The 15225-nt window shown below is 39.8% G+C and overlaps 1 protein-coding gene across 3 annotated transcripts in view; it reads left to right on the top strand.

The window, feature by feature from the left end:
* Nucleotides 1–15225, top strand: part of P4HA1 (prolyl 4-hydroxylase subunit alpha 1) — a 103422-nt gene that overhangs the window by 36250 nt on the left and 51947 nt on the right. The gene's annotated exons all lie outside the window — the stretch shown is intronic.

The following is a 15225-nucleotide window of genomic DNA, read 5'->3' as shown; positions in this document are numbered from 1 at the left end:
TTAGATTTTACTTATTTTTTTGTTGGAGAGAGTGCACAAGTAGGGGGAGTGGCAGGCAGAGGGAGAAGCAGGTTTCCTGCTGAGCAAGGAGCCCGATGTGGGACTTGATCCCAGGACTCTGGGATCATGACCAGAGCTGAAGGCACTTAGCTGAGCCACCCAGGCATCCCTTTTTAAAGTGTTCTATAATGAACATCCTGCTTTATGACCCATTTTTGGCAAAACCTTTTATTTAGGTTACAGCTGGTATCATGATATTTGTTTTAAAAATCTTTCATTGTGCAAAAAGTATATAACAAGATTTGTCATCTTAATCACTTTTAAATGTGCGGTTTAGTGGCACCAAGTACATTCACACTGTTGTGCACCCATCACCAGCATCCATCCCCATAGCTCTTTCCATCTTGTAAAACTAAAACTGTACCCATTAAACAATAACTCCCCATCCCCTATTTTCCCTAGCCCCATCATTTTGCTTTGTTTCTATAATTTTGACTATCCTAAGTATCTCATATAAATGGAATCATACAGTAATTGTCTTTTTGTGATGGGCTTATTTCACTTAGCATAATGCTCTCAAGGGGCATTCACATTGTAGCAAATGTCAGAATTTCCTTACTTTTTTTTTTTTTTTTTTTTTAAGATTTTATTTATTTGACAGAGAGAAATCACAGAGAGGCGGGCAGAGAGAGAGGAAGGGAAGCAGGCTCTCTGCTGAGCAGAGAGCCCGATGTGGGACTCGATCCCAGGACCCTGAGATCATGACCTGAGCCGAAGGCAGCGGCTTAACCCACTGAGCCACCCAGGTGCCCCATTACTTTTTAAGGCTGAATAGTAATATGTATATATATATATACACACATATATGTATGTGTGTATATATATATAAAACATTATTCAGTACATATATACTATGTATATATATACATACATATATATGTGTGTAATTGAAGTGTAATTGCTGGATAGAAGTGTAATTGCTGGATCCTGTGGTAATTCTATTTTTAGTTTGTTTTTTTTTTAAAGATTTTATTTATTTATTTGACAGACAGAGATCACAAGTAGACAGAGAGGCAGGCAGAGAGAGAGAGGGAAGCAGGCTCCCTGCTGAGCAGAGAGCCCGATGCGGGACTCGATCCCAGGACCCTGAGATCATGACCTGAGCCGAAGGCAGCGGCTTAACCCACTGAGCCACCCAGGCACCTTATTTTTAGTTTTTTGAGGAACTGCCTTACTATTTTCCACAGTAGATATATTATTTTACATTTCCACCAAAGTGCAGAAGGGTTCCAAATTCTCCCCCTACTCTTCAACACTTGTTATTGTCTCTTTTTTTGATGGTAGCCACCCTTATGGGTGTGAGGTGGTATCTTACTGTAGTTTTACATTTCCCTATCAGTGATGTTGAGCATCTTTTCACGTGCTTTGTAGCCATCTGTATTTCTTTCTTGGAGAGAGGTTTATTGAAGTCTTTTGCCCACCTTTTTTTTTTTTTTTTTTGAAGATATTATTTATTTATTTGAGAGGGAGAGAACAAGAGAGAGAGCACAAGAGGAAGAAAGTCAGAGGGAGAAGCAGACTTCCTGCAAGCAGGGAGCCCGATGCAGGACTTGATCCTAGGACTTTAGGATCACGACCTGAGCCGAAGGCAGTTGCTTAACCAACTGAGCCACTCAGGTGCCCTTTTGTCCACTTCTTAATTGTTTTTTTGTTGTAGTTGTTTTAGGAATTGTCTACATATGCTGGATATTAATCCCTTATGAGATACATGATTTGGAAATACTTTCTCCCGTTCTGTGAGTTGTCTTTTTACTCTGTTGATAATGTCTTTTGATGCATGAAGTTTTTCATGAGGTCCAGTTTATTTTTTCTTTGGTTCCATTTGCCTTTAGGACCATATACAAGAAATTGTTGCCTCATCTAATGTCATGAAGCTTTTCTCCTATGTTTTCTTCTTAAGAGTTTTTTTGTTTTAGGTCTTACATTTAGGTCCTTTATGCATTTTGAGATAATTTTAACATGTGTTAGTGTAAGGGTCCAACTTCATTTCTTTTGCATATGGATATCCAGTTTTTCCAGCACCACTTGTTGAAAAGACTGTCCTCTCCCCATTGATTGGTTTTGGCATTCTTGTCAAAAAGTATATGATCATATATGTGAGGATTTATTTCTGGGCCCTCTGTTCTATTCCATTGATCTTTATGCCATATTAATACCACACTGTTCTGATGACTGTAGCTTTTTTTTTTTTTAAAGATTTTATTTATTTAATAGGGTATGAGCAGGGGTGAGGAGGGGCAGAGGGAGGGGGAGAGGCCGACTCTGCTGAGCTGGAAGCAGGACTTGATACCAAGACCCTGAGAGCATGACCTGAGCCGAAGGCAGAGGAAGGCAGATACTTAATCAGCTGACCCACTCAGGTACCCCTGAAGACTATAGCTTTGTAGTAAGTTTTGAAATCTAGAAGTTTGAGTTCTCCAGTTTTGTTCTTTTTCAAGATTGTTTTGACTGTCTCTTGAAATTACATATGAATTTCAGGATGGGTTTTTCTATTTCTGCAAAGAATGTCTTTGGGATTTTGATAGGGATTGTATTTAATCTGTAGATCAGTTTGGGTAGTATTGCCATTTTAATAGTATCAGGTTTTCCAGCCCATGAGCATGGGATGTGTTTCTATTTATTTATGTCTTCTTTTATTTCAGCAATGTTTTGTGGTGTTCATTGTATAAGTCTTTCACCTCCTTGATTAATTCCTAAGTATTTTATTCTTAGAATTGTTTTAGTGGGGATGACCGAGTAGCTCAGTCAGTTAAAATTTCTGCCTTTGGCTGAGGTCATAATCCCATGGTCCTGCGATCAAGCCCTGCATTGGGCTTCCTGTTCAGTGGAGTCAGCTTCTCCCTTTGCCTGTCCTTTCCTGTTCTCTCTCTGTCTGTCTCTCTCTCTGAAGTAAATAAATAAAATCTTTCTCGAGGTAATGACTGTTCTGAACTTGGTTGTATTCATTTGTCTCTTTATTCTTTACTGCATACATTGTTGTGTTTTTAAAATTTTAAATAATCTGTGTATCTTCCTGCAACCTTTTTCACTCAATTTTTTGAGTAAACTCATCTAACTGCTGTATAGTATTATATGACAGAATAGATTTATTCATTCATGCATGGATGGACATTTTGGTTATCTCCAATTTTTTGCTGTGTCAAACACAATTTCAGTAAACATCCTTGTTTATGTATTCTTTGGCTAATGTAATGCAAATGTTTCCTTAGGGTATAAGAAGGTAGGGTATATGTTTCTTCAGCTTTACCAAATGTGGCCAAATTTTTCTCCAGAGTAGATGCACCAATTTATACTGTTACCAGCAATGTATGAGAGTTCCCCCACCCCCACCCCCTTTTTTTTTTAAGATTATATATATACAGAGAGTATAAGCAAGGAGATCAGCAGGCAGAGAGAGAGGAAGAAGCAGGCTCCCTGCCGAACAGGGAGTCCTAAGTGAAGCTTGGTCCCAAGACCCTGAGATCATGACCCGAGCTGAAGGCAGACCCTTAACTGACTGAGCCACTTAGGCACCTCTGCAGTTTTTGTTTTAGAGTCTAGTTTATCCAATATGAGTATTGCTACCCTGGCTTCCTTTTGACATTCATTTGCAAGATAATGGATTCTCCATCCCCTCACTTTCAATCTGCGGGTGTCTTTAGGTCTAAAATGAGCCTCTTGTAGGCAGCACATAGATGGGTTTTGTTGTTTTTTTTTTAAGATTTTTATTTATTTATTTATTTAGTTGACAGAGAGAGAGAGATCACAAGTAGGCAGAGAGGCAGGCAGAGAGAGAGGAGGAAGCAGGCTCTCTGCTGAGCAGAGAGCCCGATGTGGGGCTCGATCCCAGGACCCTGAGATCATGACCTGAGCCGAAGGCAGCGGCTTAATCCACTGAGCCACCCAGGCGCCCCTGGGTTTTGTTTTTTTATCTATTCTGTTACTCTTTGGTTTTTTTTTTGTTTGTTTGTTTGTCTTTTAAAGATTTTATTTATTTATTTGACAGAGAGAGATCACAAGTAGATGGAGAGGCAGGCAGAGAGAGAGAGAGGGAACCAGGCTGCCTGCTGAGCAGAGAGCCCGATGCGGGACTCGATCCCAGGACCCTGAGATCATGACCTGAGCTGAAGGCAGTGCCCTAACCGACTGAGCCACCCAGGCGCCCTACTCTTTGTTTTTTGATTGGAGCATTTAGTCCATTACATTCAAAATAATTATCCATAGACATGTATTTATTGCCATTACCTAATTGTCATTGTTTTTTGTTTTTTGTTTTTGTCATTGTTTTTGAAGATTTTCTCTGATCCTTTCTCTCTCATGTTTTGCTGGTTTTATATTTACTGATATATTTGGATTTCTCTCTCTTTATTCTTTGCATATTTATTAGTGGTTTTTGGATTGTGGTTACCCTTAGGTTTGTATATAACTGCTTCTGCATGTAGCAGTTTTTATTAAGTTGATGGTCATTTAAGTTCAAACCTTTTCTTTACTCCTCTCCTCCCTGTGTTTTGGGTATACGGTGTCATGTTTTATATCCTTTTATTTTGTGAGTTCCTTAACTGATTTTTTTTTTTTTACAGAAAAATTTATTTTTACTACTTTTGTGTTTCCTACCTTTATACTGTCCTTTTTAGTCTCTCCTGTTTACTCAGAGTCCCTTTAATATTTTTTACGGGGCTGATTTAGTGGTCATGAATTCCTTTACTTTTTGTTTGTCTGGGAAACTCTTTATCTCTCTATTCTGAAGGATAGCCTTGCTGGATAATCTTCTGCAGGTTTTCCCCATTCAGCACTTTGAATATATATCATGCCACTCCTTTCTGGTTTGGAAATTCCTGCTGAAAAATCTGCTCACAGCCTTATGGGGCTCCCTTGTATGTAACTCTCTTCTTTTGCTGCTTTAATCTTTTTTCTTTATCACTATATTTTTTCATTTTAATTATGCTATATCTTGGTGTGGATCCGCTGTTGCTGATTTTGTTTGGCATTTTCTGTTCCTCCTGGATCTGAATATCTGTTTCCTTCCCCAGATTAGAGAAGTTTTCAGTTATTATTTCTTCAAATAAATCCTCCTCTCCTTTTTCTCTCTCTTTTTCTGGGACTCCTGTAATACGAATGTTACTACATTTGATGGAGTCATTGAATTCCCTTAGTCTGTTCTTGTTTTGCATAGCTTTTCTTTCTCTCTTTTGTTCAGCTTGATGACTTTCCATTTCTCTGTCTTCTATGTCATTAATTTGTTCCTCTGTTTCTTCTAGCCTGCTGTTCATTTCATCAAATGTGTTTCTCATTTCATTTAGTGAATCCTTCATCACTGCCATTATTCCTTATTTCTGTGTTAATGGTCTCACTGATGTCTTCCCCTTTCTTCTCAAGTCCAGTGATAGACTTTCTGCATGTAGACCAGATAGAGAATTCATTGCATTAAATTCTCTATCAGGTGTGTTACTCATATATGTTGTTTTTTTTTTTAAGATTTTATTTATTTGACAGAGAGAGACACAGCGAGAGAGGGGACACAAGCAGTGGGAGAGGGAGAATGTGGGGTTCGATCCCGGGACTTGAGCCAACGGCAAATGCTTAATGACTGAGCCATCCAGGCACCCCACTCATATCTATTTCACTTAGATTTCCTGTCATGACTTTGTCTTACTCTTTCATTAGGGACAAATTCCTCTGTCTTCTCATTTTGTCTAAGTCTCTGTGCTTGTTTCTCTGTGTTAGGAAAGTCAGTTACATCTCCTGTTCTTGAGGGTAATGGCTTTATGAAGAAGAGGTTCTGTAGTGCCCTGCAGTATTATGCTTTCTGTTCTCCAGGTCCTGGTACTTTCAGGTGTCTCCACTGTGCTGTGTGCTGCATGTGCTCTGCTGTTGTGTCCTGGCCACTTTATTCTTCAGGCCAGTCAAATGCAGAGCTCTCTTTGCCTGTTGTGGGCAGTTTTTAGATCCTGGCCTGAATGTGGTGAGTTTTAACTAGGTGTGTTCTGGTCTGCTTGTGCAATGAAACCTGTCGCTACTGCCACCACCAGAACTGAGGCTTGGCAAAACTCCCAGATTGGATGTAGTGTTGGTGGGGGTTTGGGCTCATCTTCTGGAACTGGGGCCAAGGTGACTGGGAAGGATGGTTCTTCTGGATTCAGCTGGGGATGGGGTGAGGTGAGGTGGGGAGGGAGATGAGAGGAAGTAGCAAATACCAGCACTGAGCTGGTTCCTGCAGGTGGCTGTGTTTATGCTGAGGGGCATGGGAGGGAAATGGTGTCTGCTAGTTACTTTGTGCACAGAGGGGCCTTTCCAAGAATGCTGCTTCTCTGGGACATGCTCTGAGATGAGCACCTTTACCTCCTGACAGTGTTCTGCAGATGTTCTATAGATTACTGTTTGAAAGGCTGTATGTACACAGGATGTTGGCCTTGCCTAGTCTCCAAAAGAGCCTTAATGTCTTTCAAGCTCTCCCAGAGTCAAGCACACTGACCTTTAAAACTCTAGGCTTTTACAACCTGCTGGTTGTAAGAACTCAGGAAATTCAGACCCTCTCACTTTCCAAGCCAGCTGTTATGGGAATTCCTTTTCCCCATGTGCTCCCTATGTGTTAGTTTGTCTCTTGGCTTTCTTGAATACCACAGCTCCCACCCAACTGCAGTGGCCATGATCCTTCTCTCCCAAACTACCACTATGCACTTCCTACCTTAATGTGGCCTCTTCTCTACCTTTAGTTGTGGTGTTTATTCTGTCAGTCTTCAGATGGATTTCTGGGGTATTTAGGATGATAGTTATCTAGTTGTATTCATGGGAGGAGGCAAGCCTACGGTCTACCTGCTCCACCAACCATCTTTCCCTTCCTGATTCTTAGAACTGTTTGTTCAAAGGGAAATGTCAGGTAAGTAGTATTTATTTTATTATTACCTAATTTTATTTTTTTCCATGTATTTGTCTTTTTGTTGTTGTTGTTAGTGTCAGAAAGGGTATTATGTGATTTCCTTTATAAGGCATAAAAAGAGCCCTATGGAACATGACTTTCTTTTTAATGTTGTTTATAAAATTTTTTTTTTAAGATTTTATTCATTTATTTGACAGACAGAGATCACAAGTAGGCAGAGAGGCAGGCAGAGGAAGAGGAAGGGAAGCAGGCTCTCTGCTGAGCAGAGAGCCCGATGTGGGGCTCGATCCCAGGACTCTGGGATCATGACCTGAGCCGAGGGCAGAGGCTTTAACCCACTGAGCCACCCAGGCGCCCCTGTAAAAACTAAAAAATAAAGGTAGTGACATAATGAGCTTCCATGTATCCATTACCCAGCTTCAAGTTTTTAACACTTTGGCATTCTTATTTTCTACCTCCCTGCTTTTAATTGTTGTTTCTACTGGACGATTTTTTTTTTTTTTAAGATTTTATTTATTTATTTGACGGAGAGAGAGATCCCAAGTAGGCAGAGAGGCAGGCAGAGAGAGAGGAGGAAGCAGGCTCCCTGCGGAGCAGAGAGCCCAATGTGGGGCTCGATCCCAGGACCCTGAGATCATGACCTGAGCCGAAGGCAGCGGCTTAATCCACTGAGCCACCCAGGCACCCCTCTACTGGACTATTTTAAAAGCAAATCCTAGATATGTCATTTTATTCATAAATAAATATGTATATCTAACTGATCAATCAGGTCTTTCTTTTAAATAACAAATCACTTACTATTATCTAACCTAACAAAGTGACAGCATTTCCTTAATATAATTAATACCCAGTCAGTGCTCAGTTTCTCTAGTAATCTCAAAAAGGTATCTTTCTACAGTTGTACATTTTAATTTTATCTTTTTTTTTTTCTTTAAGATTTTACTTATTTGACAGAGAGGACAAGTAGGGGGAGCAGCAGGTAGAGAGAGAGGGAGAAGCAGGCTCCCCATTGAGCGGGGAGACTGAGGCGGGGCTCGATCCCAGGACCCTGGGATCATGACCCAAGCCTAAGGCAGACACTCAACACACTGCGCCACCTAAAGCGCCCCTTGTTTTTTTTTTTTTCCCCAAAGATTTTATTTATTTATTTGACAGAGAAATCTTAAGTAGGCAGAGAGGCAGGCAGAGAGAAGGAGGGAAGCAGGCTCCCCACTGAGCAGAGAGCCGACATGGGGCTCGATCCCAGGACCCTGAGATCACAACGTGAGCCGAAGGCAGAGGCCCAACCCACTGAGCCACCCAGGTGCCCCGAGCCCCTTGGTTTTATCTCTTAAATCTATTTTATTCTTCTCTCCTCCCCTCTTTCCCCCACTCCCATTCCACTGATGTAGTTGGAAAAACCTGGTTATATATTTTGTGAAATGTACATTGCCCAATATTTTCTTTTGTGTTAATTTGTTACTCTAACTCCTGTATTTCCTACGAACTGGTCAGAGCTTGAGTCTCAGTTAGATGCAAGTTAAGTTTTTTAATTAACTCCATAGGTGGCGCTCTGAACTTTCTGTTGAATTGCATGACTAGCCACCCAACATCTCATCACACTTTGTGTGTGACTGATGAGTAGCTTTGGTGGTGGGAGACTGATAAGTCCATATGAAGTTTTCCATGAGTTTTCTTATCATTGTTTTCGCAGACTTTGATGATCCTTGCCTAGAACTATTAGGGGTTGAAAAATGGTGATTTTCTTATCCCATCATTTCTTCTACTTTTATTGGCTGGAATTCCGTCAGTAAGAACTTTCTTTCAGAAACCATTTTTTTATCCTGAACCAGAGTTTGTATGTGAAGGGCAAGATAAATCCTTGATTGTTATTCTTGTGTCAATTTTCAGAGTGAGTTAATGTCATAATAACTTACAGTAGTGACCAGCGATTTTTATCTGAAGTATCATTACAAACTCATGGATTTTTATGTATTTTTATATTTCAGTCCATTATTTTTATTCATCTGATGCCCAGTTATCCTGTTTGAGGCCAGGGGGATCCTCTTTACACTTGATCACTTGATCTTAGCCAAAAGGCCGAGAAGTGGTGGGGGTGGGGTCCTCTTTAGATGGGCTAATTTGTCCTTTTGAAATGATCCTGTTATTCTTTGCTATTAAGGAATTTAATTTTTGGCAGTTTTTTCCAAGCTTATCTTATAAATTTCTACCCCAAAGCAGGAAGAATCAGGCCTTGTCATAGTGAACCTTGTTTCTTTTTAATTGGGAATGATATAGGGAGTGGAGTGGATCTAGGTTTTAGGGATAACTGTTGCTATTTGTCATTGATTCTAAGTCTTTTCAGTGGACAGAGATAGGAAATATGTGAGTTCCTGTTAATTTCCAATTGAAATGTAAGATTATAGGGTTTATACTTACATCTCTTTTGTGTCAAAACTCTTGGTTCCAATGACATTAAACATAATTAGTTTTTTGTATTATCCTATAATAGACCTAAAATAATTTCAGAATAACCGTACTTATATTGTTAGTAACATTAAGATTTTGAGTGCAGTTTATTTCTTTGTACTTTTTATCCTTGGAATATAGGTTAGTCTGGATGCGATCGGTTAAAATATCGTTTGAAAAACACCTGAAGTAGTTCATTTCTTTGTGTAGTTACACCCTCAGTGTTGTATAGTTGGGTTTATTCATTTCAGTACTTTTTCTCCAGTTTTTAGGGATTGTTCTCTTTTTATTATTATTATTGTTTTTGTTTGTTTCTTTTGGAAGCAAATATCTTAGGAGTGAAATGGCTGGGTTGTATGGTAGGCATATATTTAGCTTTTAAGAAACTGCCTAATTTTTTGTACCATTTTACATTCCTTTCATCAGTATGATTTCTTCTACATATTTCAAACACTTGGTATATTCTGTCATTTTAATCTTAGCCATATAATGGGTGCATAGTGGTATCTCATTGTTTAATTTACATTGTTATATATATGTTATAACTGATGACTAACAATGAACATCTTTCCCTGTGTTTATTGGCTAGTCGTATCTATTCTTCGGTGAAGAGTCTGAGAGTTTTCTATATATTTTGGATATAAGTTCTTTATCAGATAATGTGTTGTGAATATTTTAACCAGTCTCTTGTCTTCTTATTTCACATTAGTGCCTTTTAAGAGAGAAGTTTTAAATTTTGATCGTTTAATTATCAATATTTTATTTTTTAGAGGTGGGGGAGGGACAGGAGAGGGAGAGAGAGAATCCAGGTAGGCTTCACACTCACTGAAGAGCCCCAACATGGGACTTGATCTCACAATCCTGAGATCATCACTTGAGCCAAAATCAAAAGTCAGACACTTAACCAACTGAGCCACTCAGGAACCCCAATATTTTCTTCACTTATGCGTAGTGCTTTGGTGTCAAATCTAAGAAATCTTTTTCTCCCCGAGGTCTGACATATTTTTCTTGTTTTTTTTACCTAGAAGTTTCATAGTTTGAGATTTCACATTAAGCTGTAGGATCCATTTTGAGTTGCTTTGTATATGCTAGGCAGTAAAGATTTTTTTTTTAAATATGAATACTTAATTTGTGGAACAACATTGAAAAGACTTTCTCCATTGAATTGCCTTGGCATCTGTCAAAAATCACTTGGTCTATCTCTTGACTTGATTCTATTCCATTGATTTATATGTCTACCTGTAATTAATACCAAACAGTCTGAACTATAGCTTGTGGTTTTTGTTTCTTTTTTTTTTTTTAAAGATTTTACTTACTTGTTTGAGAGAGCAAAAGCAAGCCCAAGTTGGGGGGAGGGCCAGAGAGAGAGTGTGTAGTAGACTCCCTACTGAACAGGGAGCCCAATGTAGAGCCCAGGCCCTCCCTGGGATGATGACCTGAGCCAAACGCAGATGCTCAACCACTGAGCCACCCAGGTGCCCGTGAACTATAGCTCTATAGTAAGTATTGAAATCAAACAGAAGAATCCTCTATCTCTGTTCTTTGGGAAAATTGCTATGGCTATTCTAGAGTCTTTGAATTTCCATATAAATGTCAGAATCAGTTTGTCAGTTTCCCAAAAAAAATGCCTATAGGAAAAAAAAAATGCCTATAGGAATTTTGATTGGGGTTGGGTTGAATCTTGCACAGAATTTGGGCAGCATTGTCATTTTAACAATACAGACTTTTTCTAATCCATGAACACATTATATCTCTCCATTTATTTAGGGCAAAGAAATTGGGGTAGGAGACAAGATATTTTGACCTTAAGGTTAAACCACCATGAGTCTAACTGTTACTGTTTGACCATTGGTGTCAAAAGTTGGAACAGGGGCACCTGAGTGGCTCAGTGGGTTAAAGCCTCTGCCTTCGGCTCAGGTCATGATCCCAAGGTCCTGGGATCCAGCCCCACGTTGGGCTTTCTGCTCAGCAGGGAGCCTGCTTCCCTTCCTCTCTCCTTGCCTGCCTCTCTGCCTACTTGTGATCTCGGTCAAATAAATAAAATCTTTAAAAAAAAAAAAAAAAGTTGGAACGAACTCTCCTCTGTCTCCTCCTTTCCCTGCTTCCTCTTTCTCCCCCTTTAAAAAAAAAAAAAACTAAAAAAGATTCTTTTACTTATTTGCAAGAGAGAGACTGAGTGGGTGTTGGGGGTAATGATATGTAACCTGTAGTTACATACAGGTTTTTCCTATATGTAACAACCATTTTAATAGTTTTTCTCTTTCCACTGTTTATTTTTGAAAATAAAAGCAAATGTATACATATTTCTGTTCCTTCTCAACATAAACACAGAAAGTATGGTAAAATACTTTGTGTACCATGGTGTTTTAATTTATTGATATATCCTAGATATCAATTCATATCATATATAGAAATCTTCATTTCTCTTTATGTCTACATTTTACTCTTTTTTTGCGGAGGTACTGTACTTTATATAACCAGGCCCCTAGGATGATTATTTGGTTTGTTACTTGTCTTTGGCTATTATAAAAATAATGCTGCCAGTATCCTTGTACATATATTTTTGGTTTTTGCTAAGTGATCTTTGGAATATTTTTTCTAGAAGTGATGCCAAAGAATAAATGCATAGGTAATTTTGCTAATAGTGTCTCAGTTTCCCTCCGTAATGGTTGTATCATTTTGCATTTCTTTTTTTTTTTCCAAGATTTTATTTATTTATTTGATAGAGACGCAGTGAGAGTGGGAACATAAGCAGATAGTGAGAGAGGGAGAAGCAGGCCTCCCGCTGAGCAGGGAGCCCAATTCGGGCTAGATCTCAGGACCCTGGGATCGAACCATGAGCCGAAGGCAGATGCTCAACGACTGAGCCACCCAGGTGCCCCTCATTTTGCATTTCTACCAATAATATGTGAGAGTGCCTATTTCCCTGCAGTGTGACCAAAAAAATGTTGCCAGTGTTGTCAGACTGAGATTTCTGCCAACCTGATAGTTCACTTTAATTTATTTTTCTAAATGATTTATTTTCATTTTAGAGAGAGAGTACACACGTGAGAGCAGGGGGATAGGGAGAGAGAGAATCCCCAAGCAGACTCCCCATTGAGTGTGAAGCCCAACACAGGGCTGGATCCCAGTACGCTGAGATCATGACCTGAGCCAAAATCAAGAGTCAGATGCTCAGCTGACTGAGCCATCTAGGTGCCCCAGTTCACTTTTGTTTAGATTGGCTAATATGTATACCAAATTTTTTTTCTTTTCTTTTTTTTTTTTTTTAGATTTTATTTATGTATTTGACAGATCACAAGTAGGCAGACAGAGAGAGGGGGAAGCAGCCTCCCCTCTGAGCAGAGAGCCTGATGTGGGTCTTGATCCCAGGACCCTGAGATCATGACCTGAGCCGAAGGCTGAGACTCAACCCAGTGAGCCACCCAGGCACCCCTGTATACCAATTTTCTTTATCATTCTTTCTTGTACCTCATACTTTCCTTGTAGAATGATTTTCCTCATCTTTTAGGAGTGCTTTGGTGGCATGGTTGGTTGAGTATCTGACTCTTGGTCATGATATCCAGCCCCACACAGGGCTCTGTGCTCTGTGTGGAGTGTAAGATGGTCTCTCCCCCTGTCCCTTAACACACTTTCTCTCTCTCAAAAATCTTTAAAACATCTTTAAAAATATGTTTTCCTCATCTTTTTTTTTTTTGAAGGTTTTATTTATTTGACAGACAGAGATCACAAGCAGGCAGAGAGGCAGGCAGAGAGAGAGGAGGATGCAGGCTCCCTGCTGAGCAGAGAGCCCGATCCCAGGACCCTGGGATCATGACCTGAGCCAAAGGCAGAGGCTTAACCCACTGAGCCACCCAGGCGCCCCTGTTTTCCTCATCTTTGAAACACATCCTTAAGAAGCCTTTACATATATATATTACATATATATGTTGGTTTTGGATTCTTTGTGCTTCCTGACTCTCAAGTTTTATGTGCTTTAATTCTGGAAAATTGTCTACTTCCACTATTATTTCTTTAGTGCCTCTCCTATATTCTCTCTGTTTTCATCTGATGGGACTCCAACTAGACATACTAGACCTTATTTTTCTTCCTTTTAACTAGCACTTTCATTTTTTTTTTTTAAGATTTTATTTATTTATTTGACAGAGATCACAAGTAGGCAGAGAGGCAGGCAAAGAGAGAGGAGGAAGCAGGCTCCCCGCTGAACAGAGAGCCGGATGGGGGCTCGATCCCAGAACTCCAGGATCATGACTTGAGCCAAAGGCAGAGGCTTTAACCCACTGAGCCACCCAGGCGCCTCTAGCACTTTTTTTTTTAAAAGATTTTATTTATTTGAGAGAGAGTGAAAGAGCATAAGAAGGGAGAAGGTCAGAGGGAGAAGCGGACTCCCCATGGAGCTGGGAGCCCAATGCGGGACTTGATCCTGAGACTCCAGGATCATGACCTGAGCCGAAGGCGGTCGCTTAACCAACTGAGCCACCCAGCCCTTTCATTTTTATCTCTCCTCTGCTACCTCCTGGGTAGTTTGTCCCATGGTAATGTATTCAGCTCTCTCTTTAGGTTTATTTTTTTATTATTTTTTTTTATTAAAAGATTTTACTTATTTTATTTGACAGACAGAGATTACAGGTAGGCAGAGAGGCAGGCAGAGAGAGAGAGAGGAGGAAGCAGGCTCCCTGCTGAGCAGAGAGCCCGATGAGGGGCTCGATGAGGGGCTCGATGTGCGGCTCGATCCCAGGACCCTGGGATCATGACCCCAGCTGAAGGCAGAGGCTTTAACCCACTGAGCCACCCAGGCGCCCCTCTCTTTAGGTTTATTATTCCCTATTTTGTTTTGTCTAACTTGCAATTTAACCTGGCCTGTAAATTTTATTTCATTGATTCTATTTATCACTTCAGGAAGTTCTGGTTTTTTTTCCTCCCACTCCTATCTCCCTGGTCTTTTAGGGTGTCTTTTATGTTTTTCTTTTCTATTTTTTTTATTTCTTTAAACATTTTAATCATAGTTATTTTGTATTCTTAACCTCATAACACCAGTATCTGAAGAACTTGGGGATGTCTAATACTGTTTTAAAATAGTTTTGCTGCTTTTGCTCATAGTGGCTCTTTCCATCTTGCCTTTTATAATTTTGGATTGCGTATACTTCTTCAGATTCTGTGTGGTAATGTTGCAAAACTTGAGCTAAGGGTGCATTTGGCCAAGTATAAATGTTGCTTTTGCTCTCAATTTAACATTTTGACATATTTCTTTCTAGATCTTCCTGGCTTTCCTGTATGGCATTTGAAATTATCTTTCTTAGTCGTCTGGGTGGCTCAGTTTGTTAAGCATCTGCCTTTGGCTCAGGTAGTGATCTCAGAGTCCTGGGATTGAGCCCCATGTTGTTATTGGGCTTACTTCTCAGTGGGGTGTCTGCTTCCCCCTCTCCCTCTGCTCCTCCCCTTCACTCAGTGGGTTGGGCCGCTCGGGTTGTGGTCTCGGGGTCCTGGGATCGAGTCCCGCGTCGGGCTCTCTGCTCGGCGGGGAGCCTGCTTCCTCCGCTCTCTCTGCCTGCCTCTCTGCCTAATTGTGATTTCTCTCTGTCAAATAAATAAATAAAATCTTTAAAAAAAAATTAAAAATCTTTAAAAAATTATCTTTCTTAGTGGAAAATGCTGTTCCATAATGTTGATACATTGGCCTATACCTTTCCTTGCTTTTAGTTTATTATAGTTTTTAGCTATAGTAGTTGGTTCAGCTACAAAAATTGTTTATAAAAGGTGTTTCTTCCCCAACCACTAGTACTAAACTCAAGAAAATAATTGGAAAATAGTGTTAATTCATAGGCATGAAATTATTATTCTAGTTTTATATTGTGGGATGT

This window comes from Meles meles, chromosome 13 (genome assembly GCF_922984935.1).
Source record: "Meles meles chromosome 13, mMelMel3.1 paternal haplotype, whole genome shotgun sequence".
Classification (NCBI taxonomy): Eukaryota; Metazoa; Chordata; class Mammalia; order Carnivora; family Mustelidae; genus Meles; species Meles meles.
The sequence above is the reverse complement of the archived record's forward strand: the minus strand, read 5'-3'. Positions and strand labels throughout refer to the sequence as shown.